This window comes from Myotis nattereri (genome assembly GCF_964212035.1).
Source record: "Myotis nattereri genome assembly, chromosome: 2".
In the NCBI taxonomy this organism is placed as follows: domain Eukaryota; kingdom Metazoa; phylum Chordata; class Mammalia; order Chiroptera; family Vespertilionidae; genus Myotis; species Myotis nattereri.
This window is the reverse complement of record NC_138076.1, coordinates 134,361,501-134,378,566: the sequence shown is the minus strand read 5'-3', so window position 1 is coordinate 134,378,566 and position 17,066 is coordinate 134,361,501. Positions and strand designations below refer to the sequence as shown.

Genomic DNA, 17,066 nt, shown 5'->3' with positions numbered 1-17,066 from the left:
AGTTGCCGTGTCCTAGTGATTGAGCATCATCCTATGAACCAGGAGGTCACAGTTTGATTCCTGGTCAGGTCGGAGCACATGCCCAGGTTGTGGGCTCAATCCCCAATATAGGTTGTGATTCTCTCTCATCACTGATGTTTCTATCTCTCTCTCCCCCTCCCTTCCTCTCTGAAATCTCTCTCTCTCTCTCTCTCTCTCTCTCTCTATATATATATATATATATATATATAGATATATATATATATCTATATATATATATATATATATATATATAGAGAGAGAGAGAATGCATATATATATATATATATATATATATATATATATATATGAAAACAGGAGGGAAAAGAAGGCAAAGGAAATCTGAAGTGCTTTAAAAACAATAAGTTAATAAAAAATAACTTTCTAAAAAGCAGACTTCTTAAACAATGTCTGGAAGGAACAAATTTTGCCAAAAATTTCTCATTTTACATTTTAGTCCTTTTATGCAAAAATAAAGTGATAAGATTGCTCCAAGGTGGAAGGGAAAATTTTATCCTGAGTGAGCATGAGATTTGCTGGGAAGATATGTCAATATAAAGGGGCCTATACTCTCTGAGCCGTAAAGAACAGATAGAACCTGGACATGAGACAATAGAAAAAGCAGTGTTCTTAGCATGAATAGCAAAAAATAAAGGTTTGAAAGTAAAAACGATGTCTCACTGTGTCATATTCACTGTGGGTAGGGGATGTTGTATTTGCTCTTCTTTTCTATCTTCTCAAATTGTGTGTGTGTGTGTGTGTGTGTGTGTTTATGTGTATAAGTGTATGTATGAAAACACTCATAGGTTCTAAAGGTAAAAATGATTATATATACAGGGTGGAGCAAAAGTGGATTTACAGTTGTGAGTATGCAACACACAGTTTATTCTTGTATTATTAATTATTACATTATTCTTCATATGAACAACTGTAAACCTACTTTAGCCTCACCCAGTGTGCGTGCGTGTGTGTGTATGTGTGTGTGTGTATGCAGGCACACACACACACACACACACACACACACATGCGCGCGCGCGCGCCCGCGCATATGTTTTGTTCATCTGAGATTCACTTCAAAATTTGGAAAGTTAGAACCTAAGGGAATTGGAGCACTTTGCTATAGCTGCCTGCTGCATGTGCCTAAGGGCAACACACACTTTTTAAGAGAGCAGAAACTACATAATGTCAATGGTTTTTAAAGTTTTTCTCAGCTCACCTTCAGACCAGAATCTCTTTTAGAAGCAGGGCTGTCTTTATAGTTATTTCAGTACAATGTTCATAGTTGAAACATTAAAATGGGTTGTATCAAATGCACACATAATTTAAAGTAGGGTTAAAGGAAAAGTATTCCATTGTTACAGTTTTTCAGTCTCATGAATAAAAAGGTAGAGTTATTTTAAAATCTAACAAATTACTTCTCATTACATTTATTTTTGTTCCTGACTTCCTGACCCTGTAAAATACTCTTATTTATATGTCCTTAGCCAAAACCTCAATATAAACTACTTGTTTTCAAAAATATTTGTTGAACCATCATTAAATCTGGACAGATATTATATGTTTTATCTCTTTTGTAAGTTACATACTTCCTCTTCTTGAAAATAATTAGCAAGGTCGATAGTAAATATATATATATATACTGAAATAACAAATGGATATGAATATTTATTAGTGACCTATCAGGCTGTCATTGTGAGTTGCTTATACCTTTGAAGCTGGGAATACTCTTCTGGGTAAATCCCTAAATATATTTATGTTCAAGTCTCATAGATAGATATAGATATAGATATAGAACACAAATATTTAATTACTCATGTGATTGAGTTACTGAAAAGAAGAAAAACTAATGACAAGTTTACTTTAAAAACTTTACTTTAAAAAATAGATTTAGCTTTAAGTGAAGCTGATTAGTTGCAAAGTATTTTGATATTCACATCACTGATTTCTGAACAAATGCTTATGAAGAAAATGAAGTTATATAAATGCAACTAAAAATGATGTTTCTATAAGAATTACAGTGCTGTAATGTGTAATTCTGCCATTACATAAAAATAATTTTATATAAGTCAAATATTTGTATATAGTCACATGTATGTATAAATATTTTCTTGCTATTTTAGACATACATAAATTTAGGTAGAATGTATAACAGGTAGAGATTTTTGTAGTAATATTGAAGCACATTACAGATTGAAGGAATTTATGCAAAAAACAAAAGCTCATATTTTGAATATATGTGCACTGTTACATTACTTAGAGCTAAAGTGACAAAAGCCATCTGAAGACAAACTCACCCAGAATTAAAAGTTCCAGATTTTCTCTTTTCCAATTTTTAGAATAAAAAAGAGTTTAGAGTAGTAAAAAATGTCTACAAGTAAACCCAATGGCAAAAATAGGTTGGATTCTTGAACCTCTGTGGAGACAAGCTACTGGGCAGTAATGACACTATTGGTCAGGGGAAAACTCAAACATATGGACTCACTCTCAGCCATGGATCAGAGTACTGACTTTTTTCCCTGTGTTTTGACCAGGAATTCTACAGTATAAAATATAAAATAACACCACGTTTCATTCAACAGAAGTGTAGTTTAAGACTCCCCTACCTCCCATACAAATTTAATATGTGCAATATGACTTACTGCTTCACTTTTATTTTTCTATATAACACACACCCAAAAGCATTATGAAAAAAATAGTTCAAAAGAAAAGAAAACAGTTTATGACTTATAACATAGAACAGCTTCTCTGCTCCCTGACCACATTATGGTTTAAAAGGATTTTTTTTTTTTATCAAACTCTCACCATTGCAAAGAAAAAGAAAGCTTCGCTTACCAGAGAGGAATAAAGCTTCAACCTTGCTCTAACGTTTTCTGCAGCTCTTGTTTGAAAAGGGAGAACCAAAGCAGCTTTGTGCATACAACTGATCTGGCTGATCTCCAGTCCCTGCACAAAAAAAACCAGTATAATTGGCTCTCAAAAAAGTGTTGTAAACATTCATCATGATGGCCCTTGCTTGTTGAATCTAGTCACTGTTACCCTAGTAGACTTTTCCAAACACACCAATTTCACATTTCTACTTTCATTGCTTACTGTTTGTTTGCCTTTTCTATTTAATGGCAAAATTAATATTGTTAAAAAACATTTCTGAGTTCAGCTCTACTACTATGTCTAACTCTTGGGTTCTGAAAGTATGATTCAAGACAAAAACAAAAAACAACAACAACAACAAAAACATTTTAAATCAAGACAACATTGATAAATACATTTACTTGACATCTGTATATCTTTATTTTTAAATTTAACAATATTTAGTCCATTACTTATAGGATAATAATTATCAGGATTAATTCTCTTTTATCCACTATTTGATAAAAGTCAAGTGAACATTGCACATCTCTGTGCAGAAGCCACATCAATAATGCCTACACATACCCTAGAGTCTGAGACCAACTGTGCCGGATTTTGTAGTCTCGTTAAATATTCCACTGTTCCCTTGCCCAAACCTTCAAAAGGGTTCAAACACAATCATATCTTTTAATTTTTATAGGAGCAATGAAAGGGTCACCATAGCCTTGGCTTTTTTCTTATTTTTAAACATTCAATTTTTATGGGAACAGTAACTGATTTTAACTATGAGTGGCATATTCCTGTTACCAAGAATATGTGAACACTAGATCAAAAAATAAGCCTGAGTGAAAAACAGTCTCAAATTGTATAAAGTCTTATAATGATCTGAGCAGTACATCGATCTTAGAACTACATGTTGACTTTTTCCCCATGTGTATAAAGCCTGATGAGCAGTTAGTAGTGATACTGTTTGAAAAATATTAAATGCATGGAGTTGGTGTGTGTGTGTGTGTGTGTGTGTGTGTGTGTTTCATTTTTAATCTGATATTTATTTTTTCATTATACAAATTAAACAAGTATAATAAAATAATTTATGACTGTACAAAATATGGTTCTATAAATCTCGAAAATTACAAATTATGACAACTTATGAGATATATCTCCTGGAAGAAGTATACATTTAGATATTTGACAAGTGTAAAACTTCTCTATACTACTGAATCTTTTAAAGAAATATTTTAATTAAATTAAAATAACCTAGAACCACCTGGCTGATGTGGCTTAGTAGTTGAGTATCAACCTATGAACCAGGAGGTCAGGCTTTGATTCCTGCCAGTGCATATGCCCTGGAAGTGGGCTAGATCACCAGTGTGGGATGTGCAGGAGGCAGCCAATCAATGATTCTCTTTCATCATTGATGTTTCTATCTCTCCCTGTCCCTTCTTCTCAGAAATTAATACAAATATATTTTTTAAAAAATAACCTATAACCTTGAATACTGAACATTCCATGTTTATATTTGTGGATCCCAGTCCCATTTAAAGATTTTGATTGTATTTGAGAATACTATAGACAGATTTTATATATATGTACTAGAGGCACAGTGCATAAAAATTCATACACTGGAGGGGGGTGTCCCTCAGCCTGGACTGCCCCCTCTCACAGTCCGGGAGCCCTCAGAGGCAGGAGGCAACCCGGTGATCAGGGAAAGGCAATGCCCCATCACACCTCTGTTGCTGCCACTGCTGGCAGCACAAGCCTCGGCCAGCCTTGGTTACCTGAGCTTCAAGCAGCCCTGGGCAGCTGAGGCTTTCCTGCACTTCAGGCTGGCCCTGGGCAGCTGGAGGGATGAGGGGACTGGAGGACTCTAGAGGCAGGCACGTGGCTAGGCCAGGCTGAGGGGAATGGGCACCGCCATCTTGTGGCTGCAGGGGCCACCATCTTTGAGGGTGGGGCAGTCAATTAGCATATTCCCTCCTTATTGGCTGTGGGCGCCACCATCTTTGCAATGGTGTGAGGGTTAATTAGCATATGTCCTCTTTATTAGCGAGTATATATATATATTTCTTCTAAGGACACAGAAAACTAATCTGGTTATATTATTAGAGAGGCAGGGTGCAGAGAAAGAATACCTACATACTCTTTTTTTCAAAGACAATGTCAGTTAAATATTATCTCCCTGTTGTATAACATGTGTCTTCCTAAAATTTTCCACTAAGATGTTCTTATTTACCTCTTTCATCAGAGTTGTGAAGAGGGTATTGTTGCTCTCCATTTTACAAATGAGGAAACTAAGGCTCAGAAAGAATAAGTAATTTAACAAATTACAACAGTAAACTCTTAACTGTAGGGCCTTTGGTGTTCTACTTTGTCCTGAAACCATTTCCACTAAAATAATACACCTAATCTTTTTAAAGAGTTTTTTTTTCTTTTTTTTTCTATTTAGCTTCCTGATTTGAATTTGGAGTAAATATTTAGAGAACTTTTTATGTATTTGCTGTTGCAGTAGATTAAGACAACAAAAAGTATCTTTCTAGGCCTAATTATTTTAGAAATAATTTGAAAATGAAATTTGAAAAGATAATTATTTATGATTTTATTTTGAATACTTTTCATATTTAAGAATTTCCAATTAAGTATCTGTTATATGAGAGAATGTTTGTTAAGTTTTGGGATATTTAGTGAACAAGATAAGTATCTTCCTTTTCTGTATGTTATTTTCAATCTTACTAAGTACAATAAATAAGATTACCTAAAGTTTTCTTCTCTGAGCAAATAGGAGCCACTTACAAGAGCTTCTAACTCTCCCAAGCCTCTCCATTACCTACCAGACTTCACCCATGTGCCCTTTTATATATTCAAGAAACTTCCATGCTGATTCCCCTCATCCCATCAGTTACTCCTTCTGCACTGAATCATTCTCATCAGTTAAAAATCTTGCTTTAATATGTCTCTGTTTAAAAAATAATTGCCACCACCCCATTTTTCCTTTTGTCACCATATTTCTTCATAGGAAAGTATCAAAAGTTTTACTTTCTCACTTTCAAATTCCCTCTCTATTAACACTTACAGAGCTTCCATACCCATCAAGCCATTAAAATAAATCTCATCTTCCCTTATCTCTCAATAGTGTCTGAACTCAAATGAGTAATTTCTTCCTATAACATTGTTTTCTCTTGGCGTTGGTGTTGTCACTTTCTTATGATGTTTCCCATAACTTGCAAGTCTTTAAATCCCAGGTTCATTTGCTGGCTCCTCCTTCTGTGCCTGAATAATATGTTTGAAAAACTCCTTGACTTGTCCTGAAGTCCTTTCTCTTCTCAATGGACACTTTCCCTTTAGGTATTCCCTTCAGATCCATGGTTTTGTATATTATTGATACCCTTTTCACTACCAAATTAACATCTGCAGTCTGGCTGTGGTGATTCTCTATCTGTTTACTGATCTCAATTCTTGACTCTCTAACAGGGAATTTAAAATTCAAACATGAACAAAAGAGAACAATTGATTCTACCAGGTCCTTACAAATATCACCTTTTACCAGTCTTCCTTATTTTAGTAAAATTCATCAATTGTCTGAGCTAAAACAAAAACAAAAACAAAACAACAAAGATTTTTATTTTACACCCCCCCAATTGTCCTCATCCATAGGTGTACAATTTTTTTTCATTCTCTTCCCGCACCCCAGACACCACTTCCACCGCAAGAATTGTCAGTCCACTCCCTTTCTATGCCCCTGATTCTATTATATTCACCAGTTTATTCTGTTCATCAGATTATTTATTCACTTGATTTTTAGATTCACTTGTTGATAGATATGTATTTGTTGTATATTATCTTTACCTTTTTCTTCTTCTTCCTCTTCTTAAAGGATACCTTACAGCATTTCATAAAATACTGCTTTGGTGGTGATGAACTCCTTTAGCTTTTTCTTATCTGTGAAGCTCTTTATCTGACCTTCAATTCTGAATGATAGCTTTGCTGGGTAAAGTAATCTTGGTTGTAGGTTCTTGGTATTCATCACTTTGAATATTTCTTGCCACTCCCTCTGGCCTGCAAAGTTTCTGTTGAGAAATCAGCTGAGAGTCATATGGGTACTCCCTTGTAGGTAACTGACTGTTTTGTTTTTCTCTTGCTGCTTTTAAGATTTTCTCTTTGTCTTTTGCTCTTGGCATTTTAATTATGATGTGTTTTGGTGTGGTCCTCTTTGGATTCTTTTTGTTTGGGGTTCTCTGCGCTTCCTGGACTTGTAAGTCTATTTCTTTGACCAGGTGGGGGAAGTTTTCTGTCATTATTTCTTCAAATAGGTTTTCAATATCTTGCTCTCTCTCTTCTTCTGGCACCCCCATAATTCGGATGTTGGTATGCTTGAAGTTGTCCCAGAGGCTCCTTACACTATCTTCATATATTTGGATTCTTTTTTATTTTTGCTTTTCTGGTTGGTTGTTATTTGCTTCTTCGTATTTCAAATCTTTGACTTGATTCTTGGGATCCTCTAGTCTGCTGTTGGATCTCTGTTTAATATTATTTATTTCAGTCAGTGTATGCTTAATTTCTAGGTGGTCCTTTTTCAGATCCTTGAGGGTCTCACTAGATTTATGGAAGGTATCACTAAATTTATCAGTGGTTTCTAGAAGATTCTTGAGTTTTAACCTTATAACCTTATTACACGGGTTTTGAACTCTATATCCAGTAGCTTGCTTTCTTCCATTTCTGTCATTTGTGACCTGTTTTTTTGTCTCCTCATTTTGGCTGCTTCCCTGTGTTGATAGAGTGACTTTCTGTGCTAGGTGTCCTATAGGGCCCAGTGGCTCAGCCTCCCCTATGAACTGAGGTGGACACTCTTGGTGCACCCCTTTGTGGGCTGAGTGCACAGTCTTATTGTAGTTAAGCCTTGATTGTTGTAGGTATCACTGGGAGGAATTGAGCTCCACGCCAATTGGCTGTGAGAATCAGCTCTGTCTACGGTGGGAGAACTTCTGTGCTGGAGACACCCTTATGGAGCAAGGCTTGATTCAGTGGGGCTTTGGTGCTCACTGAGTCTGCCCCCTGAGTGTGTCCCTTATGGGTCTGAGGAGTTGTAATCTGCATGATCCCACTCTGACCACTGGGTACACTGGCTCTTGGATCTCTAAGGCAGTGTAATTTAGCCTCTGCCTGAGGCTACCCAGCAGGAGCTATGGAGAGATCTGCAGATTCCTCTTCTTTGTTTGGGGTTTTGAGGTGCCCAGATGAGGCCCAGCTGTGAAGCAATGCAAGCTGCTGTGGGGCCTTGGGCCCTCTTTTGGAAGTTCTGGGCCTCTCTGACCCAGCTGCAGTTTGTTAGGTAATTTTAGATTGCAAAGGGCCAGGCCATTCATATGCAAAAGCCTCTCCACACAGCTTGGTTGGGGCGGGGTCTCAGGGAATCAACAGGGCAGAGCAAACAGCTATGTCTGCTCCTCAGTCCTACCCTAAGAGGCCCAGGGTCTCAGTGTTCCTCGGTATTCACTGCAAGCACCTCTGAGAGAAAGCCGCCCTTGAGTTCTACCAGATGCCAGACAGTTCAGTTTCTCCCTGTATGAGTCTGGATACCCAGAGACTTGCCCGGAACTGGAGTTCAGAGCAGTCGGGAGCTTGAGACTCCCTCCCGATTGAAAAACAAAAACGCGTCCTAAGTTGCCAGCTCTTTCCATGTGCACCTCCGTACCTCTGCACTTTACTACCGCACCTCCTCTGAGTCTCAGTGTGCTTTTCTCTTTCCTTCTAGTTGTAGAATTTCCACTCAGCCAGCCTTCCTATGGTTCTGGATGGTGTCTGTTTTGTCTTTTAGTTGTTTTTTTGAAGTGGTTGTGCAAGGCAGCAATTTCTGGTGTTTATCTATGCCCTCATCTTGGTTTCTCAAAACTGCACATTTTAAATGTGCATAATTCAATTTATGTCAAATATGCTGTAATGAAATTTACAATAAATTTGTAAATATACTGTTAAAATTAATAAGAAAATAACCATCTAATATATAATGGCAAAATAATATTTGTACAGGCATTCCACAAAGGAGGATATCCAAGTGGACAATACCACATGAGTGCTCAACCTTATTTCTCATCAGAAAAATACATGCTCATTATATTGAGTAAAATGTATAAAACATTTTTCCCATACTTTGGGAGAATGTAAAACAAGTGGAACACATATACTGCTTAAAGGTTGGCAAATTGGCACATGAACGTTGAAGAACTGAGATTATATACTAAAATTAAAAATGTACTTACCGTATAAGCCAACAACTACGTTCCTTGTTTCATACTCAAAATGTACATGCATATGCCATCAAAAAGTGGTGCACATTAGATTGTTGACATGAGTTCTCTTTGCAATATCCCAAACTAAAAGTAAAATCAATAAATATGCTTGGAATATTTATAGAATACAGTACTATCAATGAAAATTAAACTATTGCCATCCACAACAGCATGGGTTAATGTCTTAAGAACAGTGTTGAAAAAAAGATGTCACACATAAAGAGTATATCTTACATGATTCCATTTATGTTGGCTTCAAAAATGGTCAAAACTAATTTACAGAAATCGATGTCAGTTTCCTAATTATTTGGGGGTAGTCTAGAGATAATTACTAGGAAGATGCACAAAATAGTTTTTTGAATATAGAAAATATATATATATATTTTTCTGTTAAGGTTACACTTAATTAAAGTGATATGTTTAAAAATTCACTGAGTTATTCACTTACGAGTTTGCACTTTTCTGAATATACATGCCTCAATGAAACTTTTTACCTAAAAGTACAAAAAATAATGAAATCATTGTGATATATATTCTTTAGGACAGAATTTGAAATGTTGGTAACAATGTATGGCTAAGACAATAGTTCATCTGTCCTGTTAATGAAAACAAATCGTACAGATAAAGGTAAAATGTTCCAGCAGGAAAGTAGCCTTTGCATAATTACTTCTCCCAGGAAGGTTTGTCCAGATGACATTTTCAAGGTAAATAATGCTTTTGTTTTCTCAAAAAAAAAATATGCCATTATAGCCAGATGTTATTCTGTATTCATTCTGGAGATTCTGACTTAGAAAAAACAACTTGCCTTTTTTTGTGTGCAGATTTATGAAAACAATGTCTTAAAAGAAAAATAATAAAGTAATATTTTATTATTAATATTGTCCTATTGCTTTTACACTTACATTACTATTATGAATTCTAAATACTGTTTTCTATATCATCTACTATTCATATATGATTCAAATAAACTGCCATCAGGGCTTCACATTAATCATGTAACACATTCTTCTAACATGTATAACATATATATGATCAGCAGTGACAAAAAAGTGTGGATATCACTCATAGTGATACAGAAACAGAGTTGAATACATGTAAATTTATGCAACTTGAATATTGTTGCTATGCCTCTTTTTCCTCATCTGTGAAAGGGATATGTTAATACTCAACTCTCTGATTGATTGTGAGGAGACATTAAGATAATGTGAAGTGCCTCGAATAGAAATTTACACATTGTAAATGAAAGCATTGTACTTGAACATACAAAAAATATATTATGAACTAATAACAAGATGGCTTGTTTGGCAGTGCATCACTATATATATGCTTAGAATATAATTATATGAAAAGAATAAAAAGATGACTAATACCAAGGAGAACAGATATTACAGATTAGTGGCCCTATAGCATAAATAAGTATTCCAAAAGGGTGCCCTTATACTCCTGTAACTGAGCACTTCGGTCTGAAAGAAAAAGAATAACTGGAAACACTTTGGCTATAACAAATTAATAAGTACTGTGTCAATAAACTTATAAGTTTAGAGATTTTCACTAAATAAAATTATAACATTTCATTAAAAACTGTTTAATGGAATTGCTTTCAGAAGGAAGTCCATGGACTGACCAGCCCGACCTCATTATAATTTTATCACTTTAAGTGGATTTAATTGTCCCTCAATATTTCCTTAGAAAAAGATAGAATCTCTAGCTAATGAGAAGACCACATGTAAACACAAAACAAAGAGGAAAAAAAGGCATCCTATATAATAAAAGAGTAATATGCAAATCGACTGAAAGGCAGAACGGCCAGGTGCTATGATGCGCACTGACCACCAGGAGGCAGACTCTCAATGCAGGATCTGCCCCCTGGTGGTCATTGTGCTCTCATAGGAGGAGTGCCACTCAGCCAGAAGCCAGGCTCAAAGCTAGCAAGCTCAGCAACGATGGTGAGAGCCTCTCCCGCCTCCACTACAGGTGGGCAGTAAGGAGCTAGGGGTCTCGGATTATGAGAGTCCCAGACTGTGAGAGGGATGTCTGACTGCCAGCTTAGGGATTGGACCTAAGCCTGCAGGTGGACATTCCCCGAGAGGTCCGGGACTGCAAGAGGGTGCAGGCCCGGCTGAGGGACTTCCCCCCCACCCCCCACCCCACAAGTGCACAACTCTTATGAACCGGGCCTCTAGTAAAAAAATAAAGCTATTATATACAATGGAATACCAGTCAACCATAAGAAAAGATGAAATGCTGCCATTTACAGCAACATGGATGTTACCGCTTCTTGTTTCTTGGTAACATATATTTACTACCACAAGGTCATGAAAATATTTTATATTACCTTCTAAAAGTTTCATTGTATAACTTTTACATTTGTACCTAAGACCTGTTGAAAGTAATTATTCTGCATTAAGTGAGGTAATAATCCAGGTTCTTTCTTTTTCTTTTTTCTCTTCCTTACTTTAAATTTTTTGGGTATATATGTATATACCTACAATTGTTTAGGTATACGTATGTATTCCTACATATATGTGCACATTAGGTATATGTATGCATACTCACATATGTGTGCACATGTATGTATATATGTGCATCTATATATTTTATGCAAATATACATATACCCACAAATTCACATACATGTTTGTATGGTCATATATATATCCTATCTAATAAAAGAGAAACATGGTAATTAGCCGTACATTCTCTACTCTTCCCATTGGCTAATCAGGGTGATATGCAAATTAACTGCCAGCCAAGATGGCGGCTGGCAGCCAGGCAGCTTGAAGCAAACATGAGGCTTGCTTGCTTCAGTGACGGAGGACTCCAACGTTCCCCGCCTGCCTTGCCGGCCTCTGAGCTTGCAGGTGAAACATTGTTACAAATATAGAAGCTAAACAAAACCCCAGAAACCTGCTTTCAGCCAGCCGGTATCTCAGAGCTGGAGTTGATACAGTGTTTCGATTATAGAACCCAAACAAACCAGATACCTGCTTTCAGCAGCAGAGGCCTAAGAGCTGGAGCCAAGCCTCAGAGCTAAAGCTGGCCCAGAATAAAAAAAAATAAAAGAAAAAAAGGAGCAGTTGTGAGCTTCAGTCACCCGCCAGCCTGAAAACAGCCCTCAGCCCCTCACCCAGACTGGCCAGGCACCCCAGTAGGGACCCCGACCCTGAAGGGTGTGTGACCAACAGCAAACAGCCATCATCCCCTCATCCAGGCTGGCCAGGCACTCCAGTGGGGACGCCCACCCTGATCCAGGACACCCTTCAGGGCAAACCAGCCGGCCCCAACCCATACACCAGGCCTCTATCCTATATAGGAAAGGGGTAATATGCCTCCCAGCACCAGGATCAGCGGAGACGCGAAGCCTCCCAGCACAGGGATCAGCAGAGCTGTTAGGCCTCCTGGCCCCTGGAGCAGCATGACAGGGGGCAGCGCCCAAACCCCCTGATCGCCCTGTGGCTCTGTGTGTGACAGGGGGCGGGGCCACAACCTCCCTATCTGCCCTGCTCTGTGCCTGATAGGGGGGAGCTCCCTAACCCCCTGATCGCCCTGCGGCTCTTTGTGTGACAGGGTGCAGCGCCCCAACCCCCCCCTCCCCACAGGCCCTGTTCTGTGTGTGACGGGGTAGAGCCATAACCTCCCCATCTGCCCTGCCCTGAGTGTGACAGGTTGCGGTGCCCCAACCCCCTGATCCGCCCTGCTCTGTGTGTGACAGGGGGCAGTGCCTCAACTCCCCTATCGGCCCTACTCTGTGAGTGACATGGGGGAGCTGCTCAACCCCCTGATCAGCCCTGCTCTGTGCATGACAGGGGGGAGCTCCCCAAGCCCCTGATCTGCCCTGCTCTGTGCGTGACAGGGGGTGGCGCCCCAACCTCCCCATAGACTCTGCCTTGAGTGTGGCAGGGGGCAGTGCCCCAACCCCCCAATCGGCCCTACCCTGAGCATGACTGAGGGTGGCATCGCAACCTCCCGATCCGCCCTGCTCTGTGCATGACAGGGGGCTGTGCCCCAACGCCCCAATCAGCCCTGCTCTGAGCCTGACCAGGGGCTGCCCCTAGGGATTGGGCCTGCCCTCTGCCACCCAGGAGCAGGCCTAAGCCAGCAGGTCGTTATCTCCTGAGGGGTCCCAGACTGTGAGAGGGCACAGGCCGGGCTCAGGGACCCCTCCTTCCCCCCCCTGAATGCACAAATTTTTGTGCACCGGGCCTCTAGTATATATATAAAACCATATATATATATATATATATATATATATATATATATATATATATATGTATATACACACACACACATGTATGTGTGTGGGTATGTAATATCTGGCAGATATGAGAACATTATTCTTTATTTTTTACTACATTTAAAGTTATATTTGTTGTATATCTGATGATTATTAAGAAAGGGTCAGCTGTCAGTTTTATGTAGTTCCCTTGAAGGCAATATATCTTTTCCTCAGGCTCTTTCAAAAGATTTTATCTTTGTATTTCATTTTCAACAGTTTCCTATGAAGTGGATAGATTTTCCTTGCATTTGAAATTACATAGCTTCTTCAATTTTTCTTATTACATTTTTTGTCAGATTTGGAACATTGTTGACCTGTATCTATTTGAGTTTTGCTTCTGGCTATTATTTTCTCTCTTTCTAAGACTTTAATTAAAAGTACTTCTCTTTTTATCTCAGTTTTTCAAGATGGCTAGTCTTTGCTTAATTAAATAGATTGCTCTTAAAAGAACATTGGACAGTAATCTGCTCTTCTGCGACATCAAGTTTCTTTTATATCTATATTGAATTCCTTATTCAATTATCAAAAATTTTAAGTCTAGATTTTTTTACATGATACACATGCATTTTTAAATTCTAATTCTCTGTTGAAATTTTATATATTTTATTCATGTTGAATGTAATAACTATAATCATTTTGAAGCTGTGTCTGATAATTCTAATATCTACATAAGCTATGAGGAGACTATTGATTATTTTTTTTCTTGGTTTTCAATAATTTAACCCTATTTTCTATTGGAACCAATTACTTTTGTTTAATTGATGGCAAGCAGAAATTCATGGGCAAATCACCTGATTCAGTTGAGGCTGATCTATTTCATGTTTGCTTTTATGTTAGGTGGGACCCTTCTGGGATGTCTACTGAAAGTGGGGTGCTAACCAGTCACTCTTCCTTATTATTTCCTGAACTCCAACTGTTGACTTCCTAGCGCTGTGTGACTGCCAGGTTTTCTGTTTTGGTGTTAATGTTTGAATGACTGTTTCTACATTTATTTATTTATTTATTTATTTATTTATTTATTTATTTTTACATTTATCTCAAGTTCTTATTATTGCTGTACCAGAAATTGAAACGAATGATATTAGTACTTCATTCTAGCCTAAAAGGGATACTGGGGAAATTATTTAAATTATGTAACTCTTGGCCTCCTGTTATTTAAATGGAAATCAGAATAACCAGTAAGAGGATATATTTAAATCAAAAAATAAGATTTCTTACATGAAGGGCATTGATGAACACATTGTAGTGATCAATAAAGGGCAGAGGTATTTTTGCTGGTTTTGTTCACTAATCAACAATAATATCAATTACCATCACCACAACCATGTCAGTCACACAGACTACATTGGTGTGATGGCTCAAAGATCACACTGGAAGCTTGGCTCCCCCGATCTTACAGTTCCACTATTTATAATCCTTGTCCTGTCTTCAACTTTGCCTTCTGTTGGCACAGAGGCCAATTCTCCTTGAGCCTCATTCATGCATCACAGGCAACAATGAGAAATCGGCTGCAACAATGAGATGGCCATTCCTATGTCAGTGAAGTAAACTTTCCCAGAAATTATGAACAGATTCTGCTTATTGGAACTTTATTCATAACCGTAAGGATTGTTAGGCATGGTAGCTTTTTAACTAGGCACCTTGCCTTCCCAAATCAAATCTGTCTCACAAATTTGCTCATAAAAACCATGCACATGATTAAATTCTTATTATCTATTGTTTTTCAAATTATGATAAGCCATGAAAAATCAAAAAACTGCATCGCCAGATCAATAGATGGCTTAACTCAATAGATGACATTTGAGTTTCCTAATATGACAATATTTTTTAAAGCCAATAAAATGATCCAGACATTATACCAAAATAGAAGTTCATTATTTTATCACTTTTTTTTTAGAAAATAAGTTTATTTTTGATAGTTTACCTATAAATATGGAGGACTACTAATCTTTAGGACACATTTGGGAAACTATGACATTTTAGTTTATATATAACCAGAGGCCTGATGCATGAAATTCATGCAAGAGTAGGCCTTCCTTCCTCCAACCGCCGGCAGGCATCCGGGACCTGGGCTTCCTTCACAGCCCCGGCTTTGTCCAGAAGGTCGTTTGGTCTAATTAGCATATTACACTTTTATTATTATAGATTATTTACATACTTTTGTATATGTTACACAGTACATTTTATGTTGTTTCTGTCTCTTAACATTATTTGATCTATTTCTTCTTCTCTCTTAATGCATATCTTCTTTTATATTGCTAGACCAACAAACAATGCAAAAAGACTAGTGCTGCCTTTGTGTTAACAACAGTTATTTTATTATGCTGGTATTAACTCCAATTTTAGATGGCCTGCTTGGGCTGATTGTGAATCCTCTCATCCATTTTTTTAACTAAAATAATGGCCTTGTATCATTAATTAGGTATATAGCTTCAGAAAAAAAATAACACTAAAATGAATAAAAAAGGTGAGGGTAGTAAATATGTTTCAATGAAAAGGGATTCATTTCTGCTACTTTCAGGATGAAATATAATTCAGCAATATAAGCAAGACTTCCTTCAAAGCTGTGCCCTAGCCATTCACTACTATTTCCTATCTCTCCCACAGCCCAGGGGTATGTATACTAACACAGCATTTGAATCACTCTTTGTGAGGACTATCTATTTGAGAAAAGTTTTGCTCTCCTGGATGAGGTTGATCCTAGTTCAATTCCTGTTACCAAACATATCTCCTTGTTAAACAATTGAAAGTTTTATTTCTTTCATATTATTTTACTATGGTAAAGTGGGAATATTTGAACCTCTTAGTATTTCTGAAAATACAAAAATGAAAAAAAAATACACAAAAGAAGGCTCTTCCTTCATAGAGACAATTATGTCTTTCTATACATAATCCTCTGACAATCAGATTTTAGGAAAGGAGCCTGGTAACAAGCATCACACAGAGCTTCTCTCTCTGACCTCTATGTGTCCAAATAAAATTACTGAGACAACACACATTTAACATTGGAAAATGTGCAAGTAAAGAAGCAATGTGCCACGCATGCAGGCAAAAATAGAGGCTAACTTTACTAACTCAAATTATTTTATAAGTGGTGTTTTGAATTCCTAAAATTAATAATATCTAGTTTTCAAACATTCAGGAAAGTCCCTTACCTTATCCAGAAAGTCTAATATTTTTCTTTTATTCAGCACCCTGCCAAAAAAAAAAATATGACTAAGATTTTTAATAATTTAAGCTCTGCATTTTATGAGGACTTTGATTATGCAGTATAATTCTGATGAAGTAAGAGATCACAAAGCAGAGGTAGAGTTTATTCTGTTTTAAATTTTTGATTCAGGAATTCTTTTTAAATCAACTTTTCTTAAACCCTTTCAATAAATAAAGCCTTGGGAGGCAGCAAACTTATCTACCAAGGCGGAGGATTCTGGAATGACACTTGAGAAAGTTGGCAAAGACTAAAAATGCACATTTTAAAAGCTGCATATTATATACTAGAGGCCCAGTGCAGGAATTTGTGTACCAGTGGGGTACATCAGCATGGCCTGCAGGATCGGGCCGAAATTGACTCTCCAACATCCCCCAAGGGGTCCTGGATTTTGAGAGGGTGCAGGCGAGGCCAAGGGACACCAGCAGTGCACG

At 37.4% G+C, this 17,066-nt stretch overlaps 1 protein-coding gene across 3 annotated transcripts in view; it reads right to left on the bottom strand.

Moving 5' to 3' along the window:
• Positions 1-17,066, bottom strand: part of MGAT4C (MGAT4 family member C) — a 775,861-nt gene that overhangs the window by 425,009 nt on the left and 333,786 nt on the right. The window contains exon 1 of one of the 3 annotated variants that reach the window (XM_081084485.1): positions 2,851-2,961. The exons of the other annotated variants lie outside the window; for them this stretch is intronic. The gene's annotated coding sequence lies outside the window, so the exon portion shown is untranslated. Of the gene's footprint in view, positions 1-2,850; positions 2,962-17,066 lie in introns of those variants that run through there. 3 annotated transcript variants of the gene reach the window in all.